Source organism: Salvelinus fontinalis, unplaced genomic scaffold (genome assembly GCF_029448725.1).
Source record: "Salvelinus fontinalis isolate EN_2023a unplaced genomic scaffold, ASM2944872v1 scaffold_0708, whole genome shotgun sequence".
Taxonomy (NCBI): Eukaryota; Metazoa; Chordata; class Actinopteri; order Salmoniformes; family Salmonidae; genus Salvelinus; species Salvelinus fontinalis.
The window spans coordinates 83,829-90,137 of NW_026600917.1; the positions used below are offsets into that span (position 1 = coordinate 83,829).

The window sequence follows — 6,309 nt, forward strand, 5'->3', positions numbered from 1 at the left end:
GTCTGACTGACTGTCTGTCTTTCTGTCTGTCTGACTGGCAGGGTAGAGAGGGAGAGATATATCTTAACCTGTCCCGCCCTCTCTGTCCTCTCTTTCTAATGGGGATCCATAATAAACCCCAGGAAGAGTAGCTGCTGCCAGGGCAGGAACTAATGGGGAGCCATAATAAACCCCAGGAAGAGTAGCTGCTGTCTTGACAGGAACTAATGGGGATCCATAATAAACCCCAGGAAGAGTAGCTGCTGCCTTGGCAGGAACTAATGGGGATCCATAATAAACCCCAGGAAGAGCAGCTGCTGCCTTGGCAGGAACTAATGGGGATCCATAATAAACCCCAGGAAGAGTAGCAGCTGCCTTGGTAGGAACTAATGGGGATCCATAATAAACCCCAGGAAGAGTAGCTGCTACCTTGGCAGGAACTAATGGGATCCATAATAAACCCCAGGAAGAGTAGCTGCTGCCTTGGCAGGAACTAATGGGGATCCATAATAAACCCCAGGAAGAGTAGCTGCTGCTTTGGCAGGAACTAATGACGATCCATAATAGACCCCAGGAAGAGCAGCTGCTGCCTTGGCAGGAACTAATGGGGATCCATAATAAACCCCAGGAAGAGTAGCTGCTGCCTTGACAGGAACTAATGGGGATCCATAATAAACCCCAGGAAGAGTAGCTGCTGCCTTGGCAGGAACTAATGGGGATCCATAATAAACCCCAGGAAGAGTAGCAGCTGCCTTGGCAGGAACTAATGGGGATCCATAATAAACCCCAGGAAGAGTAGCTGCTGCCTAAGAAGGAACTAATGAGGATCCATAATAAACCCCAGGAAGAGTAGCTGCTGCCTTGGCAGGAACTAAAGGGGATCCATAATAAACCCCAGGAAGAGTAGCTGCTGCCTTGGCAGGAACTAATGGGGATCCATAATAAACCCCAGGAAGAGTAGCTGCTGCCTTGGCAGGAACTAATGGGGATCCATAATAAACCCCAGGAAGAGTAGCTGCTGCCTAAGAAGGAACTAATGAGGATCCATAATAAACCCCAGGAAGAGTAGCTGCTGCCTTGGCAGGAACTAATGGGGATCCATAATAAACCCCAGGAAGAGTAGCTGCTGCCTTGGCAGGAACTAATGGGGATCCATAATAAACCCCAGGAAGAGTAGCTGCTGCCTTGGCAGGAACTAATGGGGATCCATAATAAACCCCAGGAGGAGTAGCTGCTGCCTCGGCAGGAACTAATGGGGATCCATAATAAACCCCAGGAAGAGTAGCTGCTGCCTCGGCAGGAACTAATGGGGATCCATAATAAACCCCAGGAAGAGTAGCTGCTGCCTCGGCAGGAACTAATGGGGATCCATAATAAACCCCAGGAAGAGTAGCTGCTGCCTCGGCAGGAACTAATGGGGATCCGTAATAAACCCCAGGAAGAGTAGCTGCTGCCTTGGCAGGAACTAATGGGGATCCGTAATAAACCCCAGGAAGAGTAGCTGCTGCCTTGGCAGGAACTAACGGGGATCCATAATAAACCCCAGGAAGAGTAGCTGCTGCCTTGGCAGGAACTAACGGGGATCCATAATAAACCCCAGGAAGAGTAGCTGCTGCCTTGGCAGGAATTAATGGGGATCCATAACAAACCCCAGGAAGAGTAGCTGCTGCCTTGGCAGGAACTAATGAGGATCCATAATAAACCCCAGGAAGAGTAGCTGCTGCCTTGGCAGGAACTAATGGGGATCCATAATAAACCCCAGGAAGAGTAGCTGCTGCTTTGGCAGGAACTAACGGGGATCCATAATAAACACCAGGAAGAGTAGCTGCTGCCTTGGCAGGAACTAATGGGGATCCATAATAAACCCCAGGAAGAGTAGCTGCTGCCTTGGCAGGAACTAATGGGGATCCATAATAAACCCCAGGAAGAGTAGCTGCTGCCTTGACAGGAACTAATGGGGATCCATAATAAACCCCAGGAAGAGTAGCTGCTGCCTTGGCAGGAACTAATGGGGATCCATAATAAACCCCAGGAAGAGTAGCTGCTGCCTTGGCAGGAACTAATGGGGATCCATAATAAACCCCAGGAAGAGTAGCTGCTGCCTTGACAGGAACTAATGGGGATCCATAATAAACCCCAGGAAGAGTAGCTGCTGCCCTGGCAGGAACTAATGGGGATCCATAATAAACCCCAGGAAGAGTAGCTGCTGCCCTGGCAGGAACTAATGGGGATCCATAATAAACCCCAGGAAGAGTAGCTGCTGCCTTGGCAGGAACTAATGGGGATCCATAATAAACCCCAGGAAGAGTAGCTGCTGCCTCGGCAGGAACTAATGGGGATCCATAATAAACCCCAGGAAGAGTAGCTGCTGCCTCGGCAGGAACTAATGGGGATCCATAATAAACCCCAGGAAGAGTAGCTGCTGCCTTGGCAGGAACTAATGGGGATCCATAATAAACCCCAGGAAGAGTAGCTGCTGCCTTGGCAGGAACTAATGGGGATCCATAATAAACCCCAGGAAGAGTAGCTGCTGCTTTGGCAGGAACTAATGAGGATCCATAATAAATACAAACTGCAGAATGGCAGATATTTCCTCCTTGGGGATTTCAACCAGCTACCCTTCGGTTAGTGGCCCTCTTAAGATCTTAACCGTGTGTGTGTGTGTTATTCCTCCTCCACCAAACTTTACAGTTGGCACTATGTATTTGGGCAGGTAGCGTCCTCGTGGAATCCGCCAAACCCAGATGTGATTCATCACTCCAGAAAACGCGTTTCCAGAGTCCAATAGCGGCGAGCTTTTACACCACTCCAGCCGACGCTTGGCGTTGCGTATTGGGGATCTTAGGCACGAAGCTCCCGATTAACAGTCATTGTACTGAGGTTGTTTCCAGAAGCAGTGTGGAACTCGGTAGTGAGTGTTTGCAACCGAGGACAGACGTTTTTTTACGCGCTGTGCGCTTCAGCACTCGGCGGTCTCGTTCTGTGAGCTTGTGTGGCCTACCACTTGTCCGGCTGAGCCGTTGTTGCTCCTAGACGTTTCCACGTCACAATAACAAGACTTATAGTTGACCTGGGGGGCAGCTCTAGCGGGGAAGAAATTTGACGGACTGACTTGTTGGAAAGGAGGCATCCTACAGTATAACGGTGCCACGTTGAAAGTCACTGAGCTCTTCAGAAAGGCCATTCTACTGCCAATGTTTGTCTATGGAGATTGCATGGCGGTGTGCTCAATGTTTTACACCTGTCAGCAACAGGTGTGGCTGAAATAGCAGAATCCACTAATTTGAAGGGGTGTCCACATACCGCTGTATAGATATAAGTGTACGCCCCTTTAAGACATGAAAAGATCTTTGCCTGACTGGTTTTTCAAAGATGACTAGAAATGAACACGTTTTGTAGGAAGCAACCAGTCCCTCATTGATGACTAGAAATGAACACGTTTTGTAGGAAGCAACCAGTCCCTCATTGATGACTAGAAATGAACACGTTTTGTAGGAAGCAACCAGTCCCTCATTGATGGCTAGAAATGAACACGTTTTGTAGGAAGCAACCAGTCCCTCATTGATGACTAGAAATTAGCTATAACTGGGCTAATAACTCATTAACTAGCGAGGAATATGAAGAAATGTTCACATGTGGCCACATGCAGGGGCCTGTTGCACAAAAGTAGAATTAAGACATCCGGGATAAATGACTCAGCTGAGCTCAATGAAGCCAAAACATGTGCGTCCAGGCTTAATTGGTTGCACAAAGACCAAGCCAGGATGAGCAGACACGGATTCATTAAGCCAGGTGAAACCAATCCTGGATAGGTGCGCGCTCACGGCTCACTCAAATAGACCCCGCCACAGATCACAGATTAACTGATTTACCATGGCAACTAGAGCCGCGTACTTTTCCCCGTCGGAAGCACAAATCCTCATGGAGGCATACGAGGAGGTAAAAGATATAATTAAGAAGAAAGGCAACACCGCCACAGTGATAAAGCAAAGAGAAAAAGCGTGGCAAAGTATTGCAGACCGCCTGAATGCGTAAGTAGTGCACAATTACACACTCACCGCTCCGCTGAAACATCACAATTACAATTCAAATATTTAATTCACATCTCCAAAAATGCAGTTGTACTGTAATTATGAAACGGTTAAATTTTTAATTGAAATGCACTGCAGATATGAGTGAAATTGTGTAAAGTAACTCCATCACACTGTATAAAGCTATGATAAATTTTTTGATATTTTTACTGAAAACAAGACAAAAATACCAAGTAATTTTTTGCAGTGTGACTCCATTAAATGTGTGTGTGTGTGTGTGTGTGTGTGTGTGTGTGTGTGTGTGTGTGTGTGTGTGTGTGTGTGTGTGTGTGTAGATTAAACATGAACGGGCCAAAACGGACATGGCAGCAGGTCAAAATCAAATACAAGAACATTCTGCAGAATGGTATGGTCCCTGACTAATATTTAACAAAGCACAAGCATATATTGTACCCAGAAGGTGCCTGCTCACACATTGTCTGTACTGTTTTAGCAGTGAAAAAGAATACCCACAGACAAGGCACGGGTGGTGGGTCACCAAAGGCTGACCTTACCCCAGCAGAGGACATGGCCTTGGAGCTAAATAAAGGCAGGCCCGTCTTAGAGGGGATCCCTGGGGGGAAAGAGACGAGCATAGGTTCCTCCCAAGATGCCACCCGCTTCATTCAAGGTATGTCCTTCCATCTCTACATGGGATACAACCACATTCATATTGAATCAATTTGGACTGTCTGACTTTGGTTTACCTATTGCCTTGCAGTGTCTGGCAGCACTGTGTTCCTGTTAGAGCCACCAGCACAAGCACCAGACGATGCTGATCCAGTGAGTACTCCATCAAAGGCATACTGTAGGCCTGGCATGTCTTGTCTACTAGCTTCAATATGAATCCGATTAAATGTGATAGGGTGAAGGCCCCAGTGCAGCAGCAACAGCACATGATGGAGACGATGATGAGGAGGAGACCATCTCTCTGGATTCCAGAAGGCATGAGGTATCATGTTAAGACTGTGAAAGTACTATTTACTCTACAATGGTGAGGAGTCCTCATCAAAATCAAAAAATCTAATTTCTTTTACAGGACCCAGATGCTATACAGTGGGAAAACCAGCCTGGCAACATAGTGCGTATTAATAAAAGGACACCACATCCTGCCAAATTCCAGCTGCGCTAATTGTATTGTGTTCACAGAGCTCACAAGCTATCAGAAAGTTGTATGGCAACCACCTCCGGCGCCAAATAGAACTGGCAGACATAGACATTCAGTACAAGAAGAAAAAGATGGAAAATCTTGCACTGGAGTCCGAAATAAAAAAGAGGACAATTAGGAAACTGGACCTTGAAATAAAAAAACTTGAGAGGGAGGTGAGATATGCCTTCAATGTACACTGTATGCTAACTGTAACACAAATGTATTAATCATTATTTTTCTTTCCTCCCCCAGCTCCAAGAAGATGACACAGCTCAAAATAAAAATTAGGTATATTCTCGTAAAGTCAAGTGAGCCATGACATATGAGCTCTTATTGTGAGCACACAGGACGGTGGCATCTTTCTAAGGTTTTTTTTATTTTCCCAGCAATCAGTACAACCAAGTCATCGTTATAAGGCATCGCCCTCTTTTGCCCACCCCCCCAGCACCAGGTGTGGCCACTAGCCTATATGAAGGCCCAAAATTGTGTGTTCCTTTCTGCTCTGACAATGGCATGCCCATTCGTGCGAGATGTGGTGGATGAAGAAGCACTTGTGCTGAGGAGAGCCTTCAGGCGAGAAAGGGTCTTCAGGGACCGGTTGGACCCACTGGCCTTCCCTGATGACCATCTATATGAAAGATACAGGTTTTCTGCAGATGGCATCAGGTATCTATGCAGACTACTGGGTCCCAGGATTAAGCACCGCACTGCACGGAGCCATGCACTGAGTGTGGAGCATACCCTACAGCATACCCTACAGTACTCATCTCATATGTATATACCGTACTCTATACCATCTACTGCATCTGCCATGCCGTTCTGTACCACCACTCATCCATATATCTTTATGTACATATTCTTTATCCCTTACACTTGTGTGTGTGTGTAAGGTAGTAGTGTGGAATTGTTAGGTTAGATTACTGTTGGTTATTACTGCATTGTCGGAACTAGAAGCACAAGCATTTCGCTACACTCGCATTAACATCTGCTAACCATGTGTATGTGACTAATAAAATTTGATTTGATTTATTTGATTTGATTTGAAATGGTTTGTGTGGCCTTGCGCTTTTTTGCTAGTGGAGCCTTCCTGTACTCAGTGGGGGATGCAGA

General features: G+C 46.7%; 1 long non-coding RNA gene across 1 annotated transcript; it reads left to right on the top strand.

The window, feature by feature from the left end:
• Positions 1-3,652: 3,652 nt before the first annotated feature.
• LOC129847113 (uncharacterized) lies at positions 3,653-4,850 on the top strand. Its single transcript, XR_008758380.1, has 3 exons — positions 3,653-4,416; positions 4,504-4,680; positions 4,771-4,850. It is a non-coding gene; the product is annotated as an uncharacterized LOC129847113 (long non-coding RNA).
• Positions 4,851-6,309: the final 1,459 nt, after the last annotated feature.